The 18,642-nt window shown below is 31.3% G+C and overlaps 1 protein-coding gene across 1 annotated transcript in view; it reads right to left on the minus strand.

Annotated features, from left to right (window-relative positions):
• Positions 1-18,150: 18,150 nt before the first annotated feature.
• Positions 18,151-18,642, minus strand: part of LOC139500052 (uncharacterized) — a 91,826-nt gene continuing 91,334 nt past the window's right edge. The window contains exon 6 of the mRNA XM_071288763.1: positions 18,151-18,492. The gene's annotated coding sequence lies outside the window, so the exon portion shown is untranslated. The remainder of the gene's footprint in view (positions 18,493-18,642) is intronic.

Here is an 18,642-nt window from a genome sequence, read left to right on the forward strand (position 1 = left end):
AATCAAAGGAAGTATGCTAGCAGAAGTGGTATCATCGGACCAGAGAAATTTTTTGATAACAAAAGCTGATAGAAATGTTTACAGTATGTATAACCAAACAACATACTAGTATATTATATAAACAAGAGGCTGTCACAACGACAGCAAACCGGATTTATTAATATTTATTTGTGTCCTGGCAATATCACAAGAACCATTACTGATGAATGGTGAAAGTGAAAATCGTCAATATCAAATTTGACCTCCATTTTGTCATCAGTATCAACATCTTAAAATTTGAAAAGCTTTGATTGAATGGTTAATGAGTAAATGCAACAACGTGAATAGAAACGCCATTTCACAATCTTTCAAGAACCATAACTCCTGAACGGTAAAAGTCAAAATCGTCATTATTGAACTTGACCTCCATTTTGTCATCAGTAACAACATATTAAAATTTGGGAAGCTTAGGTAGAACAGTTCATGCGTAAATGCACGGACACGACTGGAAACTCCATTTTTCAATCTTTCAAGAACCATAACTCCTGAACGGTAAAAGTCAAAATCGCCATTAATGAACTTGACCTCCATTTTGTCATCAGTAACAACATATAAAAATTTGGGAAGCTTAGGTAGAACAGTTCATGCGTAAATGCACGGACACGACTGGAAACTCCATTTTTCAATCTTTCAAGAACCATAACTCCTGAACGGTAAAAGTCAAAATCGCCATTATTGAACTTGACCTTCATATAGTTGTCAGTAACAACATATTAAAATTTTAAAAGCTTTGTTTGAACGGTTCATGAGTTAATGCACGGACAACATTTGATTCCCGCCCGCCCGCCCGCCCGCCCGACCGACCGACCGCCCGCCCGCCGTACATCCCCAAATCAATAACCGACATTTTTGTTACAAAAATCCGGTTAAAAATCTTAAAGTTTTAAAGAAAATACTTTCATATGATCTTAAAACATATCACTGATATGATTTGAAAAATAGAAAAGACAGACCGCATGTGGCACCGGTAAAGGGGATGAAGATGGGAAGCATATACCATTCGTTTGAATGATATCATGTACATTACTGTTATATCATACACGTCATTTTAATATTGCATGCGCTTTCTTGATCACTGCATATTTGTATAATAATAACGTCATTGTGCCTGTTTGATATTTTTCAAACACCCGTCTTTATTTTTATTTATATATTGAAACCAAAGTAATAAACTAATTTTATCACTTAGCACCTGTATGTAATTAGCATCAGTGCAATTATCTTCCTTACAATATTCATCCCTACTCAACGTATTGACGTATATTTATGCTAAACATACAGTCACACAACTGACGTCAGATAAAGACATAATGATTTCATGATATCATATATTTTGAAAGAAAGTTACCGTAGATTTTATTCTTTTTTTTTTTTTATATTACAGTGGTTTCCACACCTTTTTAAATGCTTTCATGGATTGTAAAAAAAATTATAAATCAAAAATTTTTAATTTGTCCCGGTTAACACAGTGTTGTCAGAATGAATTGATCGGTTTTATTATTAGGATCGGGTATACACCTCGTTTTTCATCTTACTTCTGCATGTTTGTATTTAAAAAAGTAGACCTATTTTCTGCATATATTCATGTTCGTCATTTCTGCATGGAGTTATTCTGATGATTTGCACTCAATATATTCTACATCATAAACCTATTTCATCAGTCATTTTTACACACATGTTTGTGACTAACTCTGCAAAAAAATATTTAAATTTTGCAAAATTTCCAGTCGCGATCACTTTCCCTTTTCTTTAACTAATGACAAAGAATGATGTAATGTTTTCTGAATGGAGTTTCAGTAACATAAGAAAATATTTGTTAGTTCCATGCATTATTTGTTGAAAATACACAAATACGGATTTAAATAATAAGCATAATGCATACTATGGCTCTTCAACTATTTCCGATCGGTTCTTATACATCCATGGCTTTCAAATGTTCGGCCTTTAGTGTTCTATATCAAGGTTAATCCAGAAAAGCGCTTCGGAAGCTTGAAATTTAAAACATGTTGATTTCATTTAATATTCAGAATTTTTGAGGCCATAATGAGGTTAAAAAGAAGGACTCTCTAATACATTTTAACAAAATAGAAAAGATCAGAGTATTTGGTATAACTTCCCGTCGCATATATTTCAAACATATTCAAGATGAAAACATACACCTAATATGATACTTTTGAGATCGACTAACCTAGTGCAATTACGACAGGAACATACCCAGTACTGTTATATACAATAACATTGTGTATAGAGAAATGCTTTAAAATAGCAATGTATATAGTGTAATGCGTTTTATTAACTGGTGTAAAATTAATGATAAAGACTAAAGTACCAAAGGCGACCTTATGAGAATGTATCATGTTCGATGCTTTAAAAATTTACCTAATAAAATTTAATAAGAATTTACTCAGTGTAATACACGGCGATTATTCATAATGTATTGCTACACGGGTTTACCTATAGCGTAGTGCCGTACGAATATTGTCTCTGCATAATGCAAATGTATAGCTTCCCTACTAATATAATATAAAACAAATAAGGAGATGTGGTATGACTTCTAATGAGACAGCTATCCGCCACTGGTTAAATCAAGTCGATTTAAGCAAACACTATAAACAACCATACTGTTTTCAACTATTGAAGGAAAAAAAATAATGTGTAGGCCACAAAAGACTCAGCTGACAAAATCAACCGCTTCATATAAAAATATTTACAGAAAACAAATACCATGTTGTGAAGTAACAGAACTAAACCAAAGTGAATTACAACCAGCTCTATGCTTTCACCTAGTTCATGATCATACAATAATTGAGAAGCCTGTGGTTTACTTGTCCTATAATATAAGACTTTGGAGTTCATATCATTTACATTCAACGTTTTTTTATCGATTTGTTTTTTTTTGGGGGGGGGGGGGTTAAACATTGATAGTAAAAAAGAAATATTCATAAGTAACGTTATAAGACTAGTAAACCACAGGCTTCTCAATTCTTGATTGATAATGGACTATGTGAAAGCATAGAGCTGACCGAGTGCGAGATCCCTATGGATAATCATCGAGGTCGTTAAACATTCCTTGCAGTAAACTTTGGTTAAATTTAAAAAAAAAAAAAAAAATCTTTAAAATACTATCGAAATGTAATAGTTTGAACACATTTCACCTCTCATTCCACTAAATATTAAATTGCAGTTACAAGTGTCACAAAACTTTCTTGATCTCTTTTCTTTAACCGTAATAGAGGGAGGAGGATGGAGGGGTCCAGATCCCCAAATCCCGAGGTCCCGAATTTAAATAAATTTACATCCCGACATTTCGAAATTCGGAAATAGAATTCCCAGATCCCGAAAGGGTCAATCCCGAAATCCCGAGCTTAAAGACACCCGATCCCGGAGTTCCGATAAAGGTCCTATCCCTCCTCGTAATACTATATTCTTTTCATTCATAATCTTGAATTGAGACTTGTTACTTCAAAATAACATTCTCTAATTTTGAATGATGCACACAGGCACAATAAAAGAAAGCAGATTTCGCTACATATCTCTCCGAAATTGGAATTTGAGAAAGAAGAAATTAATGACATGTTATATTTCATCTTACATGTGTTCTTTCAATTTCAATTTGGTTCTAAATTTAGATTTAGTTATCTCATGAATTGCGGACGGAATAGAGGACACCTGTTTATTTTCTGCACATGTAGAAAAAAAAATCTTTAAAATGCTATCGAAATGTAAAAAAAATTGAAAACTGGGAGTTGAATGACATAGTTTATACTTATTCTAAGATAAATGTTAGAGTGAGACAACTTTTAAGTTACTGAGTAATTTTTTGGGCCTAATTTGTTTATTTTTTGTTTGTTTTCCGTCTTTGTCCTTCCGAATTGTAAGTGTTGCACTAGTGGTCAAATTATTCTCTTGGTATCGTCTTCTTTCTTATATGAATATAAATCATGTCCTTAAATTATCAATTGCACAAAATACGAACATGTCAACGTCTTTTTAATTCAACAATTAAATTTACACGTCTTTCATTAATTATTTGTAACCTATTATAAAACTTTACGTTGAGTACTGTGTTTTTCGTTCAAGACTACGGTTTTTTAAAACGATATTGTTGGGTCAATTCAGGTTTTATTTTAATTAATTTGATATCAAGAGATTGAAGTAAAATTGTTACATGTTTATTTGTTTATTTGTTTATAATTTTGTTGTGAGGCGTTTTTTCTTTCTGTTGATATCATAAACACGAAATGCCTTCTCCTACGCGTCTAAAAAAAAAAAAAAAAACAAAAAAAAACAGTGTTTTAAAGTCAGGCTGCACTTAGAACTAATTCAATCTGTTTAAACTAAACTAAAGTCAGGCTGCACACATAACAACGTAAAGAATGCTGTGATTTCTAATTGGAGAAAGTCTATATAGGAAAGATAGGTACGTCGATAGGCAAGTGTACCTTGCATCAACCGCACATGCGCATCAGAAGTCCGAGTAAATGTCGCAATCGAGGATACTTGAGTGACATAATCGGTTAAACTGTAAAGCAGGAATACCTTTTTTTCGTTTGAATGGTTTAACACTAGTAATTGTTTGGGGACCTTTATAGCTTGCTGTTTGGTGAAAGCCGCGGTTCCGTGTTGAAGACTGTACTTTTATCTTATAATTGTTTACTTGTATAAATTATGACTTGGATGGAGAGTTGTCTCATTAGCACTCATACCACATCTTCTAACATCTAATTAAATTCCTAAAAAAAAGTTATCTTTTTTTTTTAACTTGTTTTCGTAACATTTAACTCTAGTTAAGACTGACTATTATCCTGTGAAACCAGTAGCCAGTTGTATTTTTTTTCAGTCAAGACTTCAAAATATGAGTTATAGCTCACATTCTGATATATTTTTAATCCGCCGTATTCAGAACAATATTAACTGTTTTAAATTTACTGTACCATAACTTCCTCAAACATCGTTGGCTTCCAAATATTCGGCTTTGAGCGTTCGTGTAAATCTATAAAATCGCTTTGGACTCAACAATTTATAATATGTGTTTTTATAGTATTGAGTCGATACCACTGTTAGTAGACGATAACTTATCGATGTTGTCTTTAGTTTATTAGTCAGAACTAATTTATTACAAACCGTTGTAAAATTGTCCGTTTATAAATGAAAAAATTTTCATGAAACTTTTTTTTGTGTGGAATAGTGTTATATCAACTTGTTTTCGCATGTTTATGTTCATCTATTATATAGTGAAACCTGGCTAAACCGAATCTTGTATAAACCGAAAACCTGTACAGAACAAACATGTTCTTAAGCACTGTCATATCTATTTGTATGCGTTGTGAACCTGATAAAACCGAACATCGGCCAAAACCGAACACAATCTGAAATCCCAAAGCGGTTCGATTTAAACAGGTTTCACTGTATTTGCAACCTTGCATTTTATTTTCAATACTTTCTTATCGTTGTATCTTTCTGCTGATTATCCATCTACATAATCAATATATTGTGGAATAACAAGTAGAATGTATCAAAATAAATCCAACTCACTGACCTAGACTATCCAAGCTTTGAAATTCTTGAGCTTTTGATCTTAGAATGATGTCAAATCATTATTTAAAGTTTCAAATAGCATTTTATGCAAACTTGAAAAATTATCAAGCGTACTTTATTATTTTCTGGGTTTCGCACATGGTAATTAAAATTTTATTCTATCAGTTTTAGGTATTCTTTCATTAATAACCATGATTGATGTAGGTTTCAAAGAATATTTTAAATCGATAATTAATTAATTTTATATATATTGTTTTTGGATTGAAAGTTCCTAATACATTTTGGAAATCAGTCTTTTTTTCATATTGCCTTGCTGTTTTGTTACTTGTACAGATTTCAAATAAATTTCGATAACAAAAGACATTTCAAATATCGAACAAAAATTTTGACTGCTTTCAGCATCTTCAGTCTATATTTCTATTATATTTGCTGTACTTGTAATGTTCTTTAGCTTCATACTTTGGCCTGTTCATCTATAATTAATTAAAGCGTTACTGCTGAATTAATTGTATGAAAACAGCGCGACTAGCGTTCAACATTTTAATCTACTAGTATGTATGATTGATGCGTTTATTTAGATTTAATCAAGATACAGTATGGTTGACAAGTCCGTATGACATAAATCACATTGCTGAAGACGAATAAGGTTTGAAAAATAAAATTACAAAAAAAAAAAAAAAAAAAGACGAGGAAAATTCAAAATGGAAAGACCCAAATTAAACAAACAAAATCAAAAGCTGAAAGACTTCAAACGAATGGATGACAAATGTCATATTCCTGGCTTGGTGCAGGCATTTTTATGTCAAAATTGGTGGATGAAATATAGTTCCATAGCTCATGTAGCTACATTTTGTAGCTTCACCTCTCACTTGTATTGATGTCAAACAGTTGTAAAAATATAGTATTACAAATCACCAAAAGACATTTATTCTAAATTTGAATTACGAAAGAGGGGCGAAAGATACCAGAGGAACATCTAAACTCATAAATCGAATTTAAACTGACAACGCCATGGTTAAAAATGAATAAGACAAACAGACAACTAATAGTACACTAGACACAACATAGAAAACTAATGACTAAGCAATACGACCCCCCCCCCCTTTTAACAAAAAAAAACAAACTGTAGTAGTAAGAGATTATTTATAACAAACCATTCTGAAATTGTCCATTTATAAATTGCGAAGCGTTTATAAAACTAAAGTTTCAACCGCTTCAGACAAAGTTGACCATAGATGTATTTGTCTTTAATTATTAAGTTCTTTTGTGATAGTAAGTTCTTCAACTGTATCAATTCCTATCTATCACTAGCTTTAAAATATTCGATATATTTAACGTTCTCAAGCAGAGCGCATCTGATGCATTAATATTGAAAGTGTTGTTTTTACTGTTTCCGAACAAAACAGAACCGCTTGATAAATTAACCTTATCGTACTCTTCTATTCTTATGTTATTGAAACCAAACTTATCTTGAAAAAATGTAAAAGATAACAAATTGGCAGCCAAAAACAAAACCTACTGGGATTTTTCTTTCTTATAGTTTTTCAAACTCATAGATCGAAAATAAACTGACAGCGCCATGGCTCAAATAGAAAAAGACAAACTGACAAACAGACAAATATTAGTACACTAGACACACCATAGAAAACAAAAGACTAAGCAACCTATATTTCTATTACATTTGCTGTATTTGACGAGACCTTTCGGAATTTCTAATGCCCTTTACCTCGTTCTCTGTTAGGCCTATTCAACTTGTCTCTTAGCGTCATCGATGAGTATGTTGTAAACAAACCGTGCGTCTAGCGTTCAACATTTTAAGCTATGTATACTTGATGCGTTTTTTATAAAAATAATTCAAGCTCAGAGTTCTGTAAATGCAGCATTTCATTATAACGTAAAAAGTTTGTAATTTCTGTAAAATCAGCTACGATCAAGTGCTTCTTGTATGACATATTATTAATTTTGTCTAAAATTATTTGAACTTAATTGAAATAATTTTTTACTGTAACTTTGGAACACATTGTTTTTAAGGTTATCAAGGATTGCGATGGAAGTTATATTATCATGATCATTTTAAATTTTTGGTCTAACAAAACATGCGTGTCATTTATGAACATATGTATATACTATTTTATATATGTTTTTAAAAAAAATCGATTTCACTGCATTATTAACTAAACTCAACTGACACCATAAATTAAGCCTTGGCGTGAGGTAATAGTGAAAATTGTCGAGTAACCATAAAATATATCTGAAGCATTCAAAAATTGACGAATAACATTGAAAATATAAGTCACAATTCAGTTTTGCGATTATTTTTATTTTAAAGGTGATATAAAGGGTTTGAACCTTGTTTTCAATTTAGACTTGTTTAAATATATATATACGTAAGTAAAAAAATCGTTTGATATAAAGCAGTTTGACAAACACTAATTTTGATCAAAGAGAAGCTTAATATTTCCTTAACAATAGAATTGATTAAAACATTCAGCTGATAATTACAGAGTGATCTCCTTGTACTGTTATGTATATATAATACAAATGTACCAATTAAGAGGATTTTAGAACACAGTGTGTAAATATCACCAAGTTGAATACGTCTTATATTGTATTTGTTTATTTGTCCTTTTATAAACTAAATAGATTTTTGTAAAATTAAATATTCTTTTCATTCAGTAATATCCAATGATAACCGTCTATGCTTTGAAATTAACCAGTCCTTAAAATATTTTATAAGTGAATTCGCATTGAGTGCATACGTTTTTTTAATAAGATTTGCTATGAAGATTGCACTTCAAATATCATTTTTGCCAGTAGTTTTAATAATCATTTCAACTGGAAGTACAAAACGATTTACATTGACACATGATCAAAAATATTCAGAGACATTCATAAAAAATATTTCAGCAATCAACTATCGTCTGTGCTATGCAATGCATTGAAACAAGTGTGTGTAATGTTTATAGTTACAACAATGTTGGGGAGATTTGCTTGATCCATTCAACTGATAATAAAGTAACGCAGATATCGATGCAAACAGATTCAAAATGGGGAATATATGAGCCAGACAAAGGTATAAGACCTATGTATGCGTGTGCTAAAATGATTTCCGTATTTTTTAATAATTTATTAACACGATATTCATTAAAGGTAAATTTATTTTGAAATCTACACATATTTTCAATGGTATTGTATTCTACATTAGAAAACTATCCCTTTGGTATCTTTCGTCCCTCTTTTTAAGAGTAAATAGTAAAAATTGCTGATTGGTGTTTAATGCAAGTTTCAGCATTATTGTGCTATATTATGATGGCCAGTTTTTGTTGATGGAGGAAGCCGGAGTTCCAAGAGAAATCTACCTATCTTCGGTAAGAAAACTGACAATCTTAGTCAATCGAAATTTGAGTCACCTGCCAATATATGTATTTAATATTACAACTTCAGCGTTGACAAGCTAGTGATACTAAAACATCCCGACCTCTCTTTCCTGACGTGTTGATTATTTTTAGTTAATCAAAGTGTCGTTCGTTTTATCTCAGTTCTTCATTGGTCAAAACACTTCGGATTTTCTTTCCTTCCTCTAAATTTCTTATTGTGATGGCATGAAAAAAAGCGACCATGTTTGATGACGTCGCAAAGAAAGAACACATATTTTTGCAGATCATTTGAAAAGAAAGAATGAATTTGCGTGCATATTATTTAAAAAATTGAATAGAAATAGATCCCTAGTCCAACATTCGTGTAATACGATATTTATACACTCTCGAGAGTTAAATTTATATAATTAAAATTTGAAAATTTAACTGTCTCAAGTGGATAAATATTGTAACACACTAGATGCAATGGTAGAATCTATATATACATGCAACATCTAACTTATACCTTATATGTTAAGCAAAACCTGCTTTTCTTTCTAGCGCACCTGAGGACACCCAATATTTTGTGGCGGTTTGTGTTGCCTAATCTTTGTTTTCTAAGTTCAGTTTTGTATAACTTGTGTTCATGTTGTTTGTTTGTTTTTTCATTCTTTTTCTTTTTTTTACCTTGGTATTATGAGTTTGGTTTCTGCATATGAATATAACTTTTTATAAGTATCTATCGCTGTACAGTGAAATGTATTTGTTGTTAATGTCGTTGTCAGTTGTCTCTTGTAGAGAGGTGTATCCTTTGCAGTCATACCAAACCTTCTTTTCTATAATTGTAACACATTTTTGTTTAGTTTCCGTAAAATTATAAAATACCATATGAAGTCAAAGTCGCTCCTTAGCTTTATTCTATTCCAATTATTTCAGAATTTATATAGAAGTGTGAACTAGTAATGTCGGCATAAAGTTAAGGATAGAAAATTAATCTTTTTTTCAAATTTTTATTTTCTTTTGAAACGTACACTTATGAAATAAGACTACTCGCGGGAATCAAGTACTGAATCATTTCGAGCAGTAACATATTGAAAATGCATAACTTATTATGAAAAACCTGAAAAATTCGTTAATGCATATTTGATGGTTTTTATCAAATAACATGAATAAGACAAAATCTTATTATGTGGATTAATGTTTACATATTAGCTTCTTATCTGAACTAAGAAATAAGATTAATCCGGTAGTATTCTTATCTGAAGAACTCTACTTCGACAATGTAATGCTTCTTTTCGATTTTAAAAGCTTTGTACAATAGGGATTATGAAAACTTTGAACGATGGGAATTAACAAATGTTGAGTATAGAAAACTAATCTGACAAAACGCGAGAAAACAACTACAAAACAAACGGGAAATAGTAAGAAAAATATTTAAAATTCATGTCATTCTTGTCATTCAGGGAGATAGTCGTTTTGTATCAGCTTGCACGAAAGAAAAACATAGACAAAAGTTAGACAAATGCAGTCTGATGAAATCAGAAATATCCATCAACTTCATGACTTGTGTAATACCACCAAATCACTGTACGGTACATCCGGTTGCAGACGAAAAAAAGTCGAAAAAAAATATTCCCGTGAATATGACAGTTGTAGGAAATTAATCCTTCAGTTCATTGCAGTAAAACATTTCTCGGTCATCAGTATATATATTGGATCTTTCAAATCACCCTTATTACTTTTCTGTAGAACATTTTTGAAACTTGAGGTTACATGCATATTGTTTCTAAAGCTTTTACACAGGTAGGAAAGAGATAAAAATTTGTAAGGTTAATTTCCAGTGATGTTTTTTTTTCGTATATGCAAAAAGTAAAATCACAAAAATACTGATGACTCAGAGGAAAATCAAAGTCCCTAATCACATGACAAAATCAAATGACAAAACACATTAAAAACGAATGGACAAGAACTGTCATATTCCTGACTTGGTACAGGCATTTTCAAATGTAGAAAATGGTGGATTAAACCTGGTTGTATAGCGCTAAATCTCTCACTGTGTACGACAGTCTCATCAAATTTCGTTATATTTACAATGATGCGTGAACTAAACAGATATGATAAATGAAATAGTCAAAATGTTGGTACAGCAGTCATCACCGTGCTACAATTTTAAAAGAAATGCTATATGAAATTTTATCTACAGTACTGGACTGGTTAAAGTTTTTTTTACTCGTTCCAAGTATTACTTTATTTAAAACAAATATAAATTTGGCACAATTTATAACAAATGCAAATTTAACAATGACTATTAGAAAATAAATCAATGGCGGCGTTACTTTAATTCATATAAATTCTTAAAAAATCAATAAATTACTGTTGAAATATTTCTAAAACCAAACATTTGATGCATAATTCTTATTTGTAGTCTGTCCAAATGACTGGGACATATTTCAAAGCTTTTGCTACTACTTTAGCGCGGATGAGAGAAATTGGACTGATTCTAAGGTTTGGAAAATACTTTTATAGAAATTAGACTAAGGTAATGAAATTATGGCCGGCTTGTTGGGCATAACTCAATTTATCAAGCAATTTGAATATGGTAAAAATACCAATAAAACTATCAACTGTTACACTATTTTAAAATTCAGAAATAATATCCAAATTCTTAGCATTTTTTTACGCAAATTAGGTATTTTCCTGTTAACGTTTTAGTAAAGTTTACTACACTTCTATCAATAGCAGAATAAATGAATAAATAGTGCGAGATATAAACAGTGCCGAAGGAAACAGTAAAGATAATATTTGTTTCTGCATTAACAGGTCTGAAATGACATATTCTATAATTTATTACAGACATCGTGCCACAGTCAAGATAGTATGATGGCAGAAGTAGTCTCAATAGAACAGTTAGACTTTTTGACTGCAAAAGCTAGTGAATATGGATCGCGTATGTTAATTGCAAAATACTAGTAACACACAACACAATATCTTGAACTCCGCAAAAATTTCAAAACGGAAAGTCAATAATCAATTGGCAAACTCGTTTCGGGAATTTTCATAGCTGACTATTGGGTTTGCTCATTGTTGAAGGCCGTACGGTGACATATAGTGGTTAATTTCTGCGTCATTTGATCTCCTATGGAGAGTTGTTTCATTGGCAATCATATCATATTTTCTTTTTTTATATCAAAAGTTCAAACGTATCAAACGAATGATCAACAGGTGTACAGAATTAGCCCTGTATTACTGACTTGGTACAGATATTCTCGTATGCAGATAGTTAACAACAGATAGTAATCCAAGTAAATGGTCAAAAAAGTTATTCAACCAGTATGACACGCTACTGATGTAGATACTGAAGTTGCCATTTCGATACAAATTATCTTCAAGTTGATTAAAACTGTATCTACCACCCTCATATTGTTTCCTGTAGTATTATATAACTCTTATATTTTAGACACAAGATACAAACGCGATAATCAATATTCAACCGGTGCGACCGTCGACATCTCTGTTGTTTATTAAGGAGACAAACACAACAAAAACAATTCAAAGATCAGATATATCAACTACTGGAATACAAAAATATTTTTTCTATTTTACAAAATAGATAACTCTCAATTCGTTCACTTTAGAGTTTAATTCGTTTTGTTTTAGAATTCTATTTTTTGGGAGGATCTGACATTTTGACTGAAGGAAAATGGATATGGACAACCAGTCAAACGAATTTTACAGTGACAAACTGGATACCAGGCGAACCAAATAATGCTCAGGGAAATGAACATTGCCTTGCAATGAAAGGTGCTGGTTATCAATGGAATGATGTCAAATGCGCTATGATAGTTGCTTGTATCTGCCAAAGACCGTAAGTATCTAAACTTAGAAGCACATTTTCCATTCGGCAATCCTCGGTAGAATCCGCTACTCACCTAATGAGGGTACGGAATCAGCCGAGTTGAGACGAATGGCACATTTTTGTTGAAACTAAGGACTACTGTGGACTCATCTATGACAGATTAAAACATGCTTTTTGTGGATATTTGATTTCGCGGTTTTGCCAATCTCTGCATATAGATCATATTGAAAATAAGTAATTCGTTGACCATTTTAATTCGTCATTCGCCTGTACCTACGAAACCCACGAAATTTGGCATCCAACGAATAATAATGAATACACAGTAAGTTAATTTGGACCTTTAACCTCTTTTGATTTGTAACGTCGTTGTAAATGGAACTTATTATAAACCTATGGTCTTAACTTTTTTATATAGATATCAACAAATTGTTGAATCAGGGGTTATTCTGATAGTAAAATACAAATGCGAAAATTAAAATTGCAATTGTCAAATAAGTAAACTTTGCAAATCATTCAAAGTCAATGAACCATGATTATAAGTGCAGAGCCAAACAACCTTCATGAAAATGAGAACAGTCAATGCATGTAAAACTGCAACTCAAATATGATTGACGTAGCATTAAAATGCTTCCTTTAAAACTAACCTAAGTAACGTCACGGTAACCAAATTGCATCGAGTATCCAAATTGCACCTATTCAACACAAACAGCTGAGAAATTCTTAAAAGCTTTCATTGAGACTAAACAATTTGTATTTTGATTATTTGACATTATACACGTCTTACAAAATATGCGAATATATTCAATTATACACTAAACGTTCAAAGTTTATATCAACAGATGAATCTTTCACTGGAAAAGAAAAAAAATGTGCGAAAACGCCACCATGCGATGTTCACAAAAAGTCGTCTTTTAAAAATGAAAAAAAAAAAAAAAAAAACACGTTACATTCATCCATTTAAAAAAAAAAAGTGTGCATGTACTAATGTCAAATTGTTCTAAATATTTAAAAACTTAAAACAAAATATCTTTTATTTCATTTTTAATGGTGTTAATTTAAGCATGTATGCAATTTGGATACTCCTCATCACGGAATCATGGATTGTTTGGAGGTTGATTCAAAGCCATTTTTTATGACTCAATAGGGATTAAAAATCAAATTGGTTTACCCATATAATAAAGAAGGATACGACTACAAAATAAACATGGGATGTTTACCATAGTTCAACTATTTTAGAATTTGATCGGACCCGTGACTTTGGCAGTTCAACATTATATTCACAATATTTAACACGGTGGTATCATGATAGTTTATCAATATTTTATGACTTTTTTCCAGATTGCTTTAAGACTGGTAAAAGGACTTGATATTCAAAAATGAGGAGTACATCAGCATATGATTGTATAATTTAAAGATTGCTGCTTGTATGCTCATACAATTTATCTTAAAAACTATATTCAGTTTGTTTAATGAAAATAATTATAAAATTAAAGCTTATATTTGTAAATGGCTTGTTTAGATTTTTTTAATCTAATGTATAAGTTAAATATATTCCAAGAATTTGTCTGTATGCAGATTTTGAGAACATCTTTTTACGAGTAAAGAATGTAAAAGCTTGGAATGTTGATTTATCACTTGTATTATACATTAAGGTGGTACCTAACACTATAGGGAGATAACTCTGTAAAATCAGCAGAATATTAAGCATCTCAATGATCAAAATACGTGTTTGTCAAAATGCTATATAACCAGTGTATTTTTTCTGGATAAACGGTTGGTTCAAATTTTTTGATTTTTTTTATATTTTTGTTAAAGGGTCAAAGTAAATACTGTGTCAAAATTTTATGAAAATTAAACGAGCCAAATTAATTTTAGTGAAAGTGTTGGGTACCACCTTAAATAACTTATAATATAACTTTTGTTTATTGTTACAGTTGTAGCTTATGCTTAACAAATCTTTTGTGTAGTTTTTCTGAATTTGTTGAAGTACTGTCTTTATTTGATTAAATTGTACATTTTTGACATATGGTGAAGACTTATCTGATCACATTTACCGAAAATCATTTGCATTTTCAATGGCAGTTTCTACACATCCAGTATGGGGACATGGGGTCTGAAACCACTCTAGGTAACCATCACAAACAAGTGATGCAGCAATGTGTACGCCAGTTTTGCAGACTTTACAATTCCACTCTGCAATGTCCTTAATAGAGGTAAATAAAACTTTAAATGTCTTCCATACTTCAGGGGTAAATATTTGTTACTCTTGCAATGTTTATGTTTTTGTCTTATATTTTTGTTGGAAACATGCAAGGTCGTTTCATGTTTTTTCGTTTAAACATAATTGCTTTGCCGTTTTATTTTTTTTTACCAAAAAAAGTTTTGCAAATAGGAATCACTTCTTCAAATGTGTAAAGTATAATGACAGTAATAAGGGTAAGTGTGCAGTTATATAGATAGAAGTGAACACTTTTTCCTCTCACGTAGAACCATTGAACACCTGTTTATGTCTTTGGCACTACTAAACTGTAAAGGTATTTTGAAGAACATACAAACAACTAATAAAAATAATAAAAACAAGAGTTTACACTCTGAAATGTCTCGTATTCTTTACCAACCATTGAATTTGTTTATAGGCCTAAATATAAAACTTCATAACACTTTTCCCATAAACCTAACATGATCTAAGAAAATGAGGTCAAAGTTAGATAAACAACTGGAAATACATACACACCTTACAATCATTCCATACACCTAATATGCTTTAAATACAGTTAACATATTGCAAATATAACATAAGAAACAAAGCTAACCAGGAAAACTTAACATTGATCAATGAACCATGAAAATGACTCCACAGTCAGATGAACCCTGCCAGACAGACATTAACACCTTACAATCATCAAATGCTATAAATATAATTGATACATGTATATATTGCATATAGTATCTAAAAAACAAACTAAACAATAAACTCATAATGATTGAAATTTTATATTTACGCCAGACATGCATTTTCTACAAAAGACTCATCAGTGACGCCCAACTCAAGAAAAACTTAAGATTGACCAATAAATCATGAAAATAAGGTCATGGGCAATCATGCCATACACCAAATATGTTGACATTTTGCTTATAGTATGAGAAAAACCAACCAAATGCTTGACATTGAGTAATGAACTGTAAAATGTATGGCATTGTCAAATAAAACATGCCAGATTTACTTGTACATGGTTAAATATTTTCATACATTGTTGACCTATTGCATAGTGTTAGAAAAACAGACCATAATACAAAAAAAAAACTTTTACCATTGAACCATGAAGATGAGGTCAAGGTAAGATGACAGCTGCCAGTTGGACATGTAGACCTTACAATTATTCCATAAACCAAATATAAGATATTGCTTATAATATCTGAGATATGGACTTGACCCAAAAAAAAGTCAACATTGTTCACTGATCCATGAAATGAGGTTGAGGTCAAGTGAAAACTGTCTAATGGGCATGAGGACCTTGCAAGGAAAGCACATATAAAATATAGTTATCCTATTACTCATTTTAGGAGAGGAATTAAGATACTTAAACACTTAACTTGGCAAGTAGTCACTGAACCATTAATATGAGGTGAAATACAATGGAAATATGACACAAAGAAATGTCGTCACATAAGGCATCTATATACAAAAAATGCAGGATCAAGGTCTTCTACCTTCTGAAATACTAAGCTAAGCAGAAGTTAGTTAACGCATCGCCACCATGGGATCATTATCCCTATGTCAATCTGTCTGTGACAGATATCTCAGGCTTGACAATAATAATGATAATGATAATAATAACAAGAGTGCACAAACTTAAAAGTCTTGCCTTCTACTAACCTTTGATATTATGTTGATAGTCCTAAATGTAAAGTTTATTATAACTATCACATAATCTTAAAATGATCCAAAAAATAAGTTAAGGTCAGATAAATCAAATGAGAAATACATGTACACATTACAATTATTCAACACACTTAATATAGTTAATCTTTTGCTTATAGTTGTAGTACATGCACATTAAATAAATCCATACACCAAATATAGTTTACCTATTGCAAAAAGTATAGGGAAAAAAGACTAAAACACAAAAACTTTACCATAACAACTTAACCATGAAAATGAGGTAATGGTCAAATGAAAGCAGCCAGTTGGACATGTACACCTACAAGCATTCCATACACCAAATGTACTAGACCTATTGATTATAGCATGTATAGTATCTGAGATATGGACTTGATCACCAAATCTTAACCTTGTTCACTGATGCATGAAATGAGGTTGAAGTCAAGTGAGGACCTTACTAGTTACGCACATACTAAATATAGTTATCCTATAACTCATAATGAGAGAGAAAAAAAAACATTACAATAAAAAAAATGTTTGCACCCCTCACAAAATTGTGAAGGCCAATTGTAAATTTGAGATTTTTATTGTAACTAAGAAATTTGAAACATAACAGAACTTTAAAATCCTCTATTTTGTTAAGTTTTAAACTAGTTGTCCTTTGTTGTTGCAAATTCTGATACCTGTTTCTTGTCAAAATTTTTTTTATATTTCACACTTTCTCCTTGTTCGACTTCTGAGGTTATGACCCATTTGAAGATGCTTATCAAACTCAACCAGTAATTTAGTTTTCATTCTTGAGAAATCGGAGCTAAAAAAATAATGATGACCATGTCTGTTGTATTGTTGCTATAGCCTCCAGTGGCGGATCCAGCCATTTAAAAAAGGGGGGGGAGGTTCCCAACCCAGGACAAAGGGAGGGGGGTTCCAACTATATGTCCCCATTCAAATGCATTGATCGGTCAAAAAAAGGAGGGGTTCCAACCCACGGAACCCCCCCCCCCCCCCCCTGGATCCGCCAATGACCTCATCGACAATTCCAAATATCAGAAAAGTAATGACACCAGGTCTGCATACTTATTTTTTGTTGTTTGATTATCAATTTATTTCCTGATCACAGCTGATGTTGTTTTACTTGAAAATGTTGCTTCCGTCTTGTTATTTAATAATTTTTGTACTCATGAATCAATTTTGAGGACTTTTTGATATGATTATATAAATGGTCATTGTAATAAAAGTTTTTTTTTTCTTGTCAGCAGGCAACAAAGCCACAAACAAATATTTTGCCAGGTGTTAAATCTACAGTCAGGCATGATTGGCACAGTATTTCCACACCCCTACAATGCTACCAGTAGCTTTCTAGAAAAAAGCTTCTTAAATTTAAGCTATTTAGCAACCAGTTAAACATTTATCAATTCAAGTTAACTGTGAAGTGTGTAGATAACTTTAATAGAAAGTCTACTCAATGTAAAAAAATCTTTTTAGTACTTAATTCATCTTTCATTAAAACAAAAGATTACATGCACAAAAACATAACTTATCAATATTAAAAATTATTCACTGACAAAAGACTGGCAAAAATGTTCATATCAGTGTTCATCTTATTTGTTTTTAAATATGTGTATGATATATACATAAAAATCTCAGTTCCAAAACAAATTAGATGATATTAATGCATATCATGGATCATACTTCCAATGCACAAAATGGTACAACTTATTCATTCCGTTAGTAAGTTCTGTATTGTTTTGAACTATGTAGCACATTTCTATTCCTCAATGGCAGTATGCGTCTCTCTTAATCTTTAGATATCTTTTGACCTGGAAAATATCAAAGAAATACAAATATAATACATGTTATACTCAGTATGAGTTTAAAATCAAAACAATAAATAGGAGACCACAACCATATCAGGAGTTCAAATTTTTCTTCATGATCTAAATAAAAAAAAGGGTACAGGACAAATTTTT

Source organism: Mytilus edulis, chromosome 13, assembly GCF_963676685.1.
Source record: "Mytilus edulis chromosome 13, xbMytEdul2.2, whole genome shotgun sequence".
In the NCBI taxonomy this organism is placed as follows: domain Eukaryota; kingdom Metazoa; phylum Mollusca; class Bivalvia; order Mytilida; family Mytilidae; genus Mytilus; species Mytilus edulis.